This window comes from Lepidochelys olivacea (assembly GCF_965140295.1).
Source record: "Lepidochelys olivacea isolate rLepOli2 genome assembly, chromosome: 26".
NCBI classification, from domain to species: domain Eukaryota; kingdom Metazoa; phylum Chordata; order Testudines; family Cheloniidae; genus Lepidochelys; species Lepidochelys olivacea.
The window spans coordinates 14,586,903-14,600,659 of NC_140436.1; positions in this window are offsets into that span (position 1 = coordinate 14,586,903).

Sequence of the window (13,757 nt, forward strand, 5' to 3'; positions counted from 1 at the left end):
TATTTGTCTCTTACTCGGCCTTGTATTCAGCCTTCTCAGGCTCATCCGATTCTGCAGGATCGTGTTACCAGCAGACTGGCCTAAATCTCTAAAGATGAAAGGCATTCCCTCCCCTGGTCGGCCCCCAAGTGTCTCCTGTGAAGCATTCCTGCTGCAGGAATGCTGCCTGCATTGCCCCCTCCTTTATTTCTGCACAAATACCATGCTGCCTGAGGCACGGCGCAGCGCTTCTAGGACTCTGAACTATGCCTTGCATGCACTCAAGGGGTCATGTCTAAACTAGATATGGACCCAAATGTCCCTTGACCTTTGGGGAAGCTGGCTCTCGCTGCATAAGGGGGCATGGTCACTGTTTTATCCACTTTCTTACCCATTTAGAGCTATCTGCTAATTCCACTGAACAGGGGCCTTCACCTCATTGCAAATCAGCCTTCTCTGTGCCGGGAGAATAGACTGGGCAGCCTTTGGCTGAGTGGCATGCTTCCCACCCTGAGTCCAAGGAGCCCTGGTGGCCTCCACCCTAAGGGGCCCTGTGGTCATCCTAAACAAGTGCCTTATTCAGGTGAGCCCCATGTGTTTCAGAGAAAGCTGCTCCATTCTCATGTGCTTTCTCCTGTCCTTGGGTCTAATTCCTGCTCCACGGTGCTGCTTTCTCTGCTGGGTTTGACACACCTCTTCTGGAGCTGAAAAGAACACAAGTTGGAAAACAGACTAGTCTCAAGCCGATCCACAACTTCTCATGGCCAGACCCACATGCTCTAGCTCCAGAAGAGTTGACTGTAACTGTTGGGTGCCAGCACACCCGCTGGTGAAGTGTAGATGCACTGAAGTAGCTCAAGATGCTTTCCTTGAGAGGGTGCTGTAGACAAATTTCCATATAGACATCCCATTACAGCACTACAAGTTCTAAACTTCCCCATGCAGCCCTGAGGCCCTGTGAAAACAAACCAGAGAGCTCCCTCCCAGCAGGACAGGTGGAATTCGAAGGCTCCAGCACTGGATCTATTTATGGCCACTGTATAATTAGGTATGGGTCAAAGTATACAGCGGTTACTGTTCAGAGCCCTGGGCAAGCTTCACCCAGACCTGTGGCCAGCGTTCCTGCTCACTCACGTGCTCTGCTAATGGGAGTTGCTGAGGGCTATGAAGGTGGAGAAAATTGGGCACAAAGGTGAGAGTTGTCTTGTGAGTTAACATGATGTTAGAGACTGTAGAATAACATGCTATTTTGAGGAACTTGTGACTGCCTGAGAGGGCTTTAGACTTGTTTTTTAGGCTGTTCTTAGAAGTTACTTGAAAATGACTTGTCTGTTTTCAGTCCCCCAGTGCAGTATTTAAGGTTCCTTGTCAAGCTATTATTTTGAATGAATGTATTTAACTGCAGTTCAGGGTTAGGTTTCCAATAGCCCTGCAGCTGGACAACGTGAGGCCAGTTCGCTAAGCACTGAAGATCAGTGCAGGGATGCTCACTGATTTTGCTGCTGTAAGTGCTACACCAGTGACCATCATGTAGTAGGTCAGTGTCTCTCTCTGGCCACCAGCTCTACACATGCATGCTCCGATTTACCGAGGGTCTTAGCTGGGGCTCAGAACAGCCTCAGGTGACATGAATGGGAGGTGGTGAATGCTACGTCATCTAGCACGGGCTTAGTTTGGCAGAGTTACTACAAACCACTACTCTAACCTGAGGAATCCCACTTGTAATGGGGTCTCTCTCCTGGCAGAATCCTGACATAACAGGGTTAAAAAGAAACCTGCAAGTATGTTATGGTTAAGGTGACCAGATGTCCCGATTTTATAAGGACAGTCTCGATTTTTGGGTCTTTTTCTTATATAAGCTCCTATTATCCCCCACCTCCTGACCCGATTTTTCACACTTGCTGTCTGGTCACTGGTCAGCCTAGATGAAAATCCCATCAGGTGTGTTCTGAAACACCTGCAGGTGTTCAACGCCCCCAAGTGGCTAGTCAGGAGTAACAACTTCTTGTTCTGAAGCTTACTACTGAATTATGTTACTGCCACATCCTGGTATGCAAATTCATTACAAGAGCCTAACGACTCCATCAAAGGACAGGAGTTACTTTTCCAGCTGCTGCCATGCCTTGGTTTCCAGCGCCAACAAATCCTGCTCTTGCTTCTTCCTCTGTGGCCTTCACAGGAGTCGTGTAGGAAGGCAAGCATTGCATACTAAGCTCTGCTCTTCTCCTTGGGATCCCTTCTCAAATATATATATATATATATAACCTATACTGCATGGAAAGAGGATTCAGGCAGAGACTGGAACAGTGGCACCAGAACCTGCTATTAGTCGAGGGAGTTATGTAGTCTCACACTTGTTTTTGCCAGTGTGTCCTTTCAGTTTGAATTGTCTCATTCTCTGGTTTCTGAGCATCCACTGTGCAAGAGATGTACAGGAGTTTCCCTGTCTGTCTACTTGGAGATCGAGGTGTTCTTATGTATGTCTGATTATCCATATCATCTAATTTCTCTGTTGCAGTTTTGGGCTCACTGGTTTGCTGAATGTGTGCTCTAGCTCTGACCCAGCTTGTTCTCTTTTATCCAAGGTGAGAATGTTAATTTTCTCACTTACAGCTTTGGTTTTACTCTCTGGTCTTCCAAACCTTTGCTCCAGTACCCAAGTCACACCAGTCATAATCCTTGGTGGTGGTGTTTGTTAGCTGTGGTGGGGTGAGGTGGGTATTCCTCCATTCCAAACGCTTTTTCTAATCTTTCCCCTTTTTTCATTTGCTGACCTCTGTTGGCAAATCACGTGCCCTGGCCCATTGTTCTGGTAAACCCATTGCATCAGGAGCTGGTTCCTGTCGAAGATGTTGGAGTTGTGTGTTTGCTCAGTGAGGTGGGGAGCGCTGGAGATGCCAGTTTCACGCTGACATGCAACCTTACCCACCTGCATGTCAGGATTTCCTTGGCAGAGACTAGCTGCCATCAGTGTCCAGTGGAGAAGCAGGTAAAATCTGGCAGCTTTATGAGTCTGGCATTAGCAAGTAAACAGTCAGCCCCTGGAAATCTTAGCCTCATGGAGGCAGGCTGTTTTACTCTGTCATTCACTCGCTCTGAGCCCACCAAGGGAAAGGTGCACAGTGCTGTGATGAAATGTCCCTTGGTGCTGTATAAATCGAGAGGCTGAGGATCACGTGAAAATAAAAATGTGAACCTGGGGACACGTTGTGCTTTCTTCCTATGTATTTGTCTAAGGTGCTTCCTATTCCATTGGACTAGAGGTTTATAGCCTTAGAAAGTATCTATTAAATATCGTCTCTGTGTTGGCTAAATGGGCAAACACGTTGTCTCCTTTAGATCTACTTAAGGGTCTCATTTAGGAAACACTAACAGGTGTGATGAGGCATGAATTGTAATGTGTTACTGAAGTCTCCTGGCAGCAGGGAAGTGCAGTGCGAATGCATATAATGAAGTGTAAGTCTTACTGCAATTTGTGAAATGTTGTTTTTGTTGGTCTATGTATAATAATTAACACTACCTTACCAAAGCTCTTTGCAAACTGCTATATACAGTAATCACTTCATGCACCACTAAACCGCAGGAGATGTGTAACAGCTCCCATCATGTTTGGAATAGGAACCGAAAGCACTTCTTTCAGCTGGGATGATAGAGTGTAGGGGCAAGATATATTACTCATGTTGGAATTTGGGATGGGAGAGCTGCTCTGTCTTCTAAAAACATGCCAGGGAATGTTTAGGCACCAGGTCACTGAGCCTGAATCTCCGTTGCCACGTCCCATGTGCAGGCGTTTACACAAGTGCAGAGTGGATGCAAAATGCTGCTAAAGCTGAATCTCTGCTTTTTTCACGGGTGGTAATGACCATGCAAGGGGTCAGATCTTCAAAAGAGCCTGCATTTAGCACCTCTATTTTGACACACATGGTCAGATTTTTTCAAAAGAGCTCAGTGCTCAACAAGTGAGCTTGAAAATCTGGCTACCAATTTAGGGGCATAAATGGGTGCTGAGAAAGCCCTTCTGAAAAGTGGGGCCAAGGTGCAGGGCACTAGAGAATCAGAACTATTTTCTTTTCCTTCTCATCTGAGAGCACCAGGCCAGCTGCTGTACCTTGCCATAGTTCTGCTGAAGTCCGCTGATTTACACTAACTGGCAATCTGACCCTGTGGTGCTGATGCAGTTGGAGGCCAGTAAGCGGGGCAGTAGGATAGCAACTGCTCTTGGTGGAAACAAGAGAACAGATTACTTTTGTATTAAAAAATAAATAGGAAGCAGTTCTCTAAGGCAGACAGGGCATTATTTCGAAACACAGGTTTCCAACAAAAATATTTGACAGTCAATTTCTCCTTCATGTTTCTGCCAAGCTTATTTTATTGTGGACCATTGCATACCTTTAAGGGGCCTGTTATCATGTACCCACATTTCATGGCATTGCTTAAATTTTGATATTTAACATTTGAGTTTGAGAAGCAAAACCATGATGCTCCCCTGCAGTTATAAATACAGAGAAAGGAGAGAGACCTTGCCAGTCACACAAAGCAGTGGTAGGCAAACAGCTGTATCAATCCATCTTTCTAAACATGGCCAAGCTTATTTCTGATGGGAGCAGACTGCAGAGGGAGGCAATTCCATTGCAGGTAAAACCACTGGCTGATATCCCAGTGTTGGGCACATGATACGTCCTGGTCTGTAGCCCTAGTGAGATCTCCCATGGTGTACGGTTCCTCCAGGAACTAGCAGACCAACAGATGTTCCAAGGTCTGTGTTTCACCACAGTCACAAGTGTGTGAGTTGTTGGAATAATCCCACTGCCGGATATTGGCTTTTGGCCTGCTAACTCTTGTTCAGCGGCAATTTAAACATCTCCAGGTCAACTAATGCTTCTCCGCACCTGCGGGAAGGTAAAGTTCATGTGCATTTTGATGTCCTTGGTGAGTATTTTGAGCGGTAGGCATCACATTTCCAGCCATGCACCTGTCTGATTTTTTTTTTTTTTTGAGCAGTTTCATTGCAACTAGGAAGCTTTTTGCTATTTCAGGTGGCAAACTGCCATAGTGTGGCCATGTTGTCTGGCATCTTCAACTCGTCCTAATCATTCCATCTTGCTAGTGACCACTCTGCTAATGTCTGGTGGAGCAATTCCAGCAAGCCACTACAGGCTGCTCACATCTGTTGGTTTTAGACATCCTAGGATGGACCGGCAGCTGTCCATTCAGCACACGAGCCAGCTGCTTTGTGTGAACCGACCTTTCCCCCACCGGCCATGCATATTCAGCCATCAAATAGCAAAGTGCAAGGAGGGTGGCTCTTAGTGTTGCTGGATTGGTTCCCCATTTTGAATTTTCCAGCTTCCGGAGTATGTTGCTTGGTACACAGGTGCTTCAGCCTTAATGCTGACCTTCTATGCTGCGGCTCAGCCTCCTGCTGCTGCTTGCCCAGGGCCGTCCTTACCCATACACAAAGCACGCAGCTGCGTAGGGCACCAGGAAATTTGGGGTACCAAATTTCCTGGTGCCCTGAGCAGCTGCGTGCTGCTCCAGCCCCCACCCCGGCTCTTCCCCAGGCCCCCGCCCCTGCTCTGCCCCAGCCCCGAAGATTGTAGCCAGGCCCGGCCCGGCCCCAGCCTGCTCCATTTCCCTGGCTCCCAGCCGCACCACCAGCGAGTTTTGTGGGGCGGATTGTTATGCAGACAAAACTACACAGGATCGTTTCAGGGGACAAGACGAGACGTCACGTTTATTATAACACAATTTGATTTATGACCAATAACTAATATCTAATACCTATGTGTATATACACACCCCCACACACCCCAAATGTTCTGCAGCCGCTGTATAGTTACCAGTCCTGAATGTAGCTTGAGTTCGTGGCTTGGGTTCGTAGCTTGTGGTGGCTACCTGGCCAGGAAAGCCGGGCACAAGGAAGGGCTGGGTCTCTGTGGGGCGTGCACCGATGCCCTTCCATGTTGGCAGCAGAATGTTACCCTCCAAAGTCTTCCATCTCATCCATCCTTTTTGTAGGCTTCAGTTTGAATCCAAAGTCTATAGGTCTTGCTGTGTCACGCTGCCTCTGGGGTCGGTGTGACTGATCACCCGTCAATTGCAGACATGACTTTCAGCTTTGATGTTTCTTCAGTTGTACTTTTGTCCTTTTTTTTTGAGGGTGGACTCTTCTTGCTTTGTCAGGGCTGTTGTCTGCATCTTCAGCCGTTAGTGTTTACACTTATTTCATCAGGACAGGCTGGGGCTGGATGTTGAGTCCATCATCCATCCATCCCTCATTCCCACATCTAAACTACACTAATCAGATTACAGCCAGGTTTTGCAAAATGAAGGTTGCAGCAGGGTTTACAAAATGAAGTGAGCATTTTAAAATGGAGTTTGGGACAAGATAAAATGGAGTTTGAGTTACACCATGTACACGTGTAAGGAACGACAAACAGGGAGCAGAAGTTCCAATGTTGAAGCCATGCAAGTTTCAGCGATTTAAGCAGCAATTGGGTTGAAAGTGAAACTCAATTAGCCAGTTATTGGGGTAACCGGTTTTATGAATGAATGTTGTTTCATTCATAAAACTTTGCTAATGAAGTTATATTCTGAAGCACTTAGAGGAGAGGAAAGTGATCAGGAACAGTCAGCATGGATTCACAAGGATGGATTCACAAGTATGCCTGACTAATCTAATTGCCTTCTATGATGAGATAACTGGCTCTGTGGATGAAGGGAAAGCAGTGGACGTGTTGTTCCTTGACTGTAACAAAGCTTTTGACACGGTCTCCCACAGTATTCTTGCCAGCAAGTTAAAGAAGTATGGGCTGGATGAATAGACTATAAGGTGGATAGAAAGCTGGCTAGATTGTCGGGCTCAACAGGTAGTGATCAATGGCTCCATGTCTAGTTGGCAGCCGGTATCAAGTGGAGTGCCCCAGGGGTCGGTCCTGAGGCCAGTTTTGTTCAATATCTTCATAAATGATCTGGAGGATGGTGTGGATTGCACGCTCAGCAAATTTGCGGATGATACTAAACTGGGAGGGGTGGTAGATAGGCTGGAGGGTAGGGATAGGATACAGAGGGACCTAAACAAATTGGAGGATTGGGCCAAAAGAAATCTGATGACGTTCAACAAGGACAAGTGCAGAGTCCTGCACTTAGGATGGAAGAATCCCATGCACCGCTACAGACTAGGGACCGAATGGCTCGGCAGCAGTTCTGCAGAAAAGGACCTGGGGTTACAGTGGACGAGAAGTTGGATATGAGTCAACAGTGTGCCCTTGTTGCCAAGAAGGCCAATGGTATTTTGGGATATATATGTAGGGGCATGGCCAGCAGATCGAGGGACGTGATCGTTCCCCCCTATTCGACATTAGTGAAGCCTCATCTGGAGTACTGTGTCCAGTTTTGGGCCCCACACTACAAGAAGGATGTGGAAACATTGGAAAGAGTCCAGCGGAGGGCAACAAAAATGATTAGGGGACTGGAACACATGACTTATGAGGAGAGGCTGAGGGAACTGGGATTGTTTAGTCTGCGGAAGAGAAGAATGAGGGGGGATTTGATAGCTGCTTTCAACTACCTGAAAGGGGGTTCCAAAGAGGATGGCTCTACACTGTTCTCAGTGGTAGCAGATGACAGAACAAGAAGTAATGGTCTCAAGTTGCAGTGGGGGAGATTTAGGTTGGATATTAGGAAAAAAACTTTTTCACTAGGAGGGTGGTGAAACACTGGAATGTGTTACTTAGGGAGGTGGTGGAATCTCCTTCCCTAGAAGTTTTTAAGGTCAGGCTTGACAAAGTCCTGGCTGGGATGATTTAGTCGGGGATCAGTCCTGCTTTGAGCAGTGGGTTGGACTAGATGACCTCCTGAGGTCCCTTCCAACCCTGATATTCTATGATATTAATAAAGTAAACAATTTCATTGATCAATTCTACAGGTTCTCCTCCTCCCCCAAGCCTGGGAGCCAGGGGAGCAGACACTTCCCACAGGAAGTAGCCAGCCCCTTCCCCCCCGCCCCAGGGAGGCCAGCCATTGGTCTGTGTGTAAGCTAGCCTTCCCTAGAGGACAAGCTGCTCCCAATTGCCATCTTTCCATTTGGAGAAGCTCTTGGGGTTGCAGCCTGGAATTCTCGTAACTGAATGGGGGGCAGGTACTGTGACTGCCAGAAGCAGCGGAGAGGCCAGAGAGGCTCCACGTGCTGCCCCCACCTGGAGCAACATCCCTGCAGCTCCCATTGGCCACAGTTCGGCCAATGGGAGCTATGGGGGCAGCGCCTGGGGGCACCAGGCAGAGCTGTCTGGCCCCTCCACCTAGGGGCTGGGCATGCAGGCCACTTCCAGGAGCAGCGCGGAGCCATGGCAGGCAGGGAGCCTGCCTTAGCCCCATGGCGCTGCCGACCGGGAGTCGCCTGAGGTTAGTGCCCCGCCCCCGGCCGGAGCCCACACCCCAAATCCCCTCCCCCAGGTGGTAACCCACTCCCGCACCCTAACTCCCTGTCAGACCTTGCATCCAGCACATCCACCCACACCCCAACCCCCTACCCCAGCCCTGAGCCAACTCCCAGAGCGTGCTCCTTAACCCCATAACCCAGCACTGAGCTCCCTCCTGCACCCACACTTCCTCCTGGAGCCCACACCTCACACCCCAACCCCTTGCTCCAGCCCTGAGCCCCCTCCTGCACTCTAAACCCCTCATCCTTGGCCCAGTCCCAGAGCCCGCACCCCCAGCCAGAGCCCTCACCCCCTCCCACACCGCAACCACTTGCCCCAGCCCAGTGAAAGTGAGTGAGGGTGCGGGAGAGCGAGCAATGGAGGGGGTGGGGCTGGACGGAGTGGGAGCAGGGCCTCGGGGCAGGGGCGGGACAAGGGTGTTTGGTTTTGTGCAATGAGAAAGTTGGCAACCCTAGGCTATAGAGAGATTCTGGGGCTTTCTTTGCCCCAATTAATATTTTATTATTCAATTAAAGGGAACAACTTCAATAGGAGAGCTGGAGGGAGTTTTCCTTCTCAGACTGTCTTGTCGGACATTCAGCGGAGAGTAAGTCCAGGCCTCCATCACTGTTCATTCCCTTCTCCCTCATACTAAGGCTTTGGGATGGCAGGGGGCCAAGTGACCCATCTAACGGCCACTGGATTCACATAGGGCTTGCTGAGCCCTGAGGGAAGCTTTGGCACAGACTGCTGGCAGGTCGGGGCCCGTACACCTCTGGAGACCAAAATGCAAGACTGGGGAGAAAGGAAAAGCATTGCCACTCGCTCCACCTGGCAAAACCCTTCTGAACAGCTACCAGCTCTGCCCAGGACATCCCGGACAAGCTCCAGCATAACCTATTGTTTGAGTGGTCACAAAACTTTAAGAGAGAAATTGAAGGGTGTTTCTAAACAGCCATTTCTGGGCTGGGGAGCAGATGAGAACAGGTGGAGCTATAGACTCATAGACATTAAGGTCAGAAGGGACCATTATGATCATCTAGTCTGACCTCCTGCACAACGCAGGCCACAGAATCTCACCCACCCACTCCTGCGATAAACCTCTCACCTATGTCTGAGCTATTGAAGTCCTTAAATCACGGTTTAAAGACTTCAAGGTGCAGAGAATCCTCCAGCAAGTGACCCGTGCCCCATGCTGCAGAGGAAGGCGAAAAACCCCCCAGGGCCTCTTCCAATTGCCCTGGAGGAAAATTCCTTCCCGATCCCAAATATGGCGATCAGCTGAACCCTGAGCATGTGGGCAAGATTCACCAGCCAGATACCCAGGGACGAATTCTCTGTAGTAACTCAGATCCCACCCCATCTAACATCCCATCACAGGCCATTGGGCCTATTTACCATGAATAGTTAAAGATCAATTAATTCCCAAAATTATCCCATCATACTATCTCCTCCATAAACTTATTGAGCTTAATCTTGAAGCCAGAAAGATCTTTTGACCCCACTGCTTCCCTTGGAAGGCTGTTCCAGAACTTCATTCCTCTGATGGTTAGAAACCTTCGTCTAATTTCAAGTCTAAACTTCCCAATGACCAGTTTATATCCATTTGTTCTTGTGTCCACATTGGTACTGAGCTTAAATAATTCCTCTCCCTCTCCAGTATTTATCCCTCTGATATATTTATAGAGAGCAAGCATATCTCCCCTCAACCTTCTTTTAGTTAGGCTAAACAAGCCAAGCTCCTTGAGTCTCCTTTCATAAGACAAGTTTTCCATGCCTCGGATCATCCTAGTAGCCCTTCTCTGGACCTGTTCCAGTTTGAGTTCATCCTTCTTAAACTGCGCACTCTATTGTCTCACCAGTGCCTTGTATAACGGTACTAACGCCTCCTTATCTCTACTGGAAATACCTCACCTGATGCATCCCAAGACCGCATTAGCTTTTTTCATGGCCATATCACATTGGTGGCTCATAGTCATCCTATGATCAACCAATACTCCAAGGTCCTTCTCCTCCTCCGTTACTTCTAATTGATGCGGCCCCAGCTTATAACTAAAATTCTTGTTATTAATCCCTAAATGCATGACCTTACACTTCTCACTATTAAATTTCATCCTATTACTATTATTCCAGTTTACAAGGTCATCCAGATCCTCCTGTATGATATCCCAGTCTCTCTCTAAATTGGCAATACCTCTCAGCTTTGTATCATCCACAAACTTTATTAGCACATTCCCGCTTTTTGTGCTGAGCTCAGTAATAAAAAGATTAAATAAGATTGGTCTCAAAACCGATCCCTGAGGAACTCCACTGGTAACCTTCCTCCAGCCTGACAGTTCACCTTTCAGTATGACCCGCTGTAGTCTCCCTGTTAACCATTTCCTTATCCACCTTTCAATTTCCATATTGATCCCCATCTTTTCCAATTTAACTAAGAATTCCCCATGTGGCACCGTATCAAACGCCTTACTGAAATCTAGGTAAATTAGATCCACTGCATTTCCTTTGTCTAAAAAAATCTGTTACTTTCTCAAAGAAGGAGATCAGGTTGGTTTGGCACGATCTATCTTTTGTAAAACCATGTTGTATTTTGTCCCATTTACCATTGACCTCAATGTTCTTAACTACTTTCTTCTTCAAAATCCATCCTAGAAGTCTATTTCCTTCCCTACTCAGGTGAAGTCCATCCCGAGAGAACAGTCCTCTGTCCATGAATATCTCTCAGTGGCCATACATCCCAAAGCCCTCCTTATAGCACAACTGCCTAAGCTATCTGTTGAGCATCATAATCTTGTCACACCTTTGTTGCCCTTCTCTAGGAACAGGCAGAATCCCACTGAAGATCACCTGAGCCTCGATTTCCTTAAGTGTCTTCCCCAGCCCGGCATAGTTTCCCGTGATACGTTCCAGCGAGAATCTATTGGTATCATTTGTTCCCACATGAAGGACGATCAGTGGATTCTTTCCCCCTCCCATTAGGATCCTCTTCAACCTCAGATCCACATCCCATATCTTAGCACCCAGCAGACAGCACACCCTTCTGTTCTCTGGAACACGTCTGGTTACAGGCCTGTCCATTCTTCTCAGTAAGGAGGTGCAGTTACCATGAAACTGTCACAATACTGTTACCTGTTCTTTGAGCTATCAGGTGTCTCAGAAAAACCTGAGACCCGCAGAATAGAGGGGGAGGGTTGCTTTACAACCTGGAAGAGGAAAGGCTTTAACCTGACTGAGCAAAGGTAGAAGAATGTGCCTGGTAATCAGTGAGGTGTGACCAACAGCTGCCTGTTCCACACATCCCTAATGATCCCACACTGCCACTTAGCTGATCCAGTGCAGGGACAGAGCTCACCGGCAGGCACCGGTAACAAGCCAGGCGCCATTCATAGAATCTCAGGGTTGGAAGGGACCTCAGGAGCTCATCTAGTCCAACCCCCTGCTCTAAGCAGGGCCAATCCCCAATTTTTGCCCCAGATCCCTAAATGGCCCCCTCAAGCATTGAACTCACAACCCTGGGTTTAGCAGGCCAATGCTCCAACCACTGAGCTATCCCTCCCCAACACACTCCTGGGGCCTTCCCTTTGCCTTCACCGTCAGGCAGGCCTCTAAAGTCCATTTGTAAGGCTTGCACCCAGGGTTGAGATGCATCAGATGCATGTGATGTTTCATAATTCTGAGCTTCCTTCTGGAGAGGAAAATCCACTCGCTAGCAACATTGACAGGCCAGGCCTTTCTGCCCATTCACACGACAAGAGACAATGCAAGTTTGCAAGCAGGTCGTGCTGTCTACTGTGCTGGAGTAGACACTTCCCTCCCCTTGAACAATCTGGTCTGTTTTGCACAAGGCTTTCCAAAGAACAAGGCCTTCCCTTAAAGCCCATCCCCTTTTTCTTTGTAAACTCCTTGGAAATAAAGTGTCCCATTCTGTGTAGGCACCGTGGACACTTCACAGGAGCAGAGGGTCACAGAGTTAAGTACTTAGCTGGATTTTTTGTAAGGGATTGGATAATTTGACAGCAGCTAATAACATTTGCAGTTATGCATTTATGCAAAGATAAAAGTAATGTAATCACCTACAGGGCGAGATGGCCTCACGTGCAGTTGGCCAGATGCAGGCTGAGGTTTGTACCTTTCTCTGAAGCATCAGTCCTTGGCCATTGCCTGAGGCACGAACCTGCACTCAGTGAACACAGTGTAATGGCAAAACTAGTGGGTGTTATTGTCCCATTGCACAGATGGGGACACTGAAGCAGACAGAGGGAAAGAGTCTGATTGGCAGAGGTGCTTCAAGTTTCACTGAAGTCCATGTCTATGGTCACATGGAGAGCCACCACGTGTTTGCACTCCCACCTTCCCCGTCAGCCCCATTCAAACTCTGCCCAGACAACTCTGCTTCTCTAGTGCAGGCGCCCGGCACAAGCTAGCTGGAGAACAATGTAATGCAGCAAGTGATTCTGTTTTAGAGGCCAACTTCCTTCACATGGTTAATTGCAATTTGCTGAAGAGGTTGTCACTGTTTTCAGTGCACACATATGCTCTGTGGCTGTGCACTGGCATTTATCAGGTAACAATCCAGAGCGCTGACTAGCAAATTAAGAATCGGCATTTAAAACTATCACCCACCATCAAGGAGCTATTGCACGCTATTGGGTTTTTACAAACATACAAGTCACAGGTAAATAATGGCTCCACAACTCTCGGGGGGGGGACGGGGGGGGCCAACAAGTAGCAGCTGTGGGGATGGGCTCTGGGGTGGCTGGGGAGCTGCCTGTACTCATCCCAGAACGTGGCTGTCAGATAGTTGTGTGAATACTGAACATGACCTGGCCGGCGAGGCACGTTGCTGTATGGGCTGCACTGGGTGAATCTATTTGTCTGACTTCATGGGCAGCTGTTAGAAAAACAAGCATGCAATTATCACAATGCCTCTAGATAAGCAACCCCCTGGCCTCCATTCCAAGAGAGCGGAATTCTTCCAGGCTCCAGCTGCGATGTTCCACGGCGTGGTGACCAAAGGAGTCTCCGGAGGAGCAGCAGACGCGGATTGGACTGGTTTCTGAGCTAATGGAGCGGGCTACTACCCAATCCCTAGAGGCCTTGGGGGGTCTAAGACAGCTAGGCCTACCAGGATCCGCATGTGGACAGTGGCCAGGTACCTGGTCTGAGAGTGGGAGAGTCGTGTGATTGCACCAGGAGAAAAGGGGCGGTGTGCAGCTTGAGAGCGGGGCACACTCGAGGAGACTAGCCAGGGGTCAGAGAGACCGTGAGCCTGGGACCCGTGACAGTACTTACGGCCTGTCCTGGATAACTGTTGCACTGGGAATTGGACTGAGACCCATCTACTCATTTTACATGTGC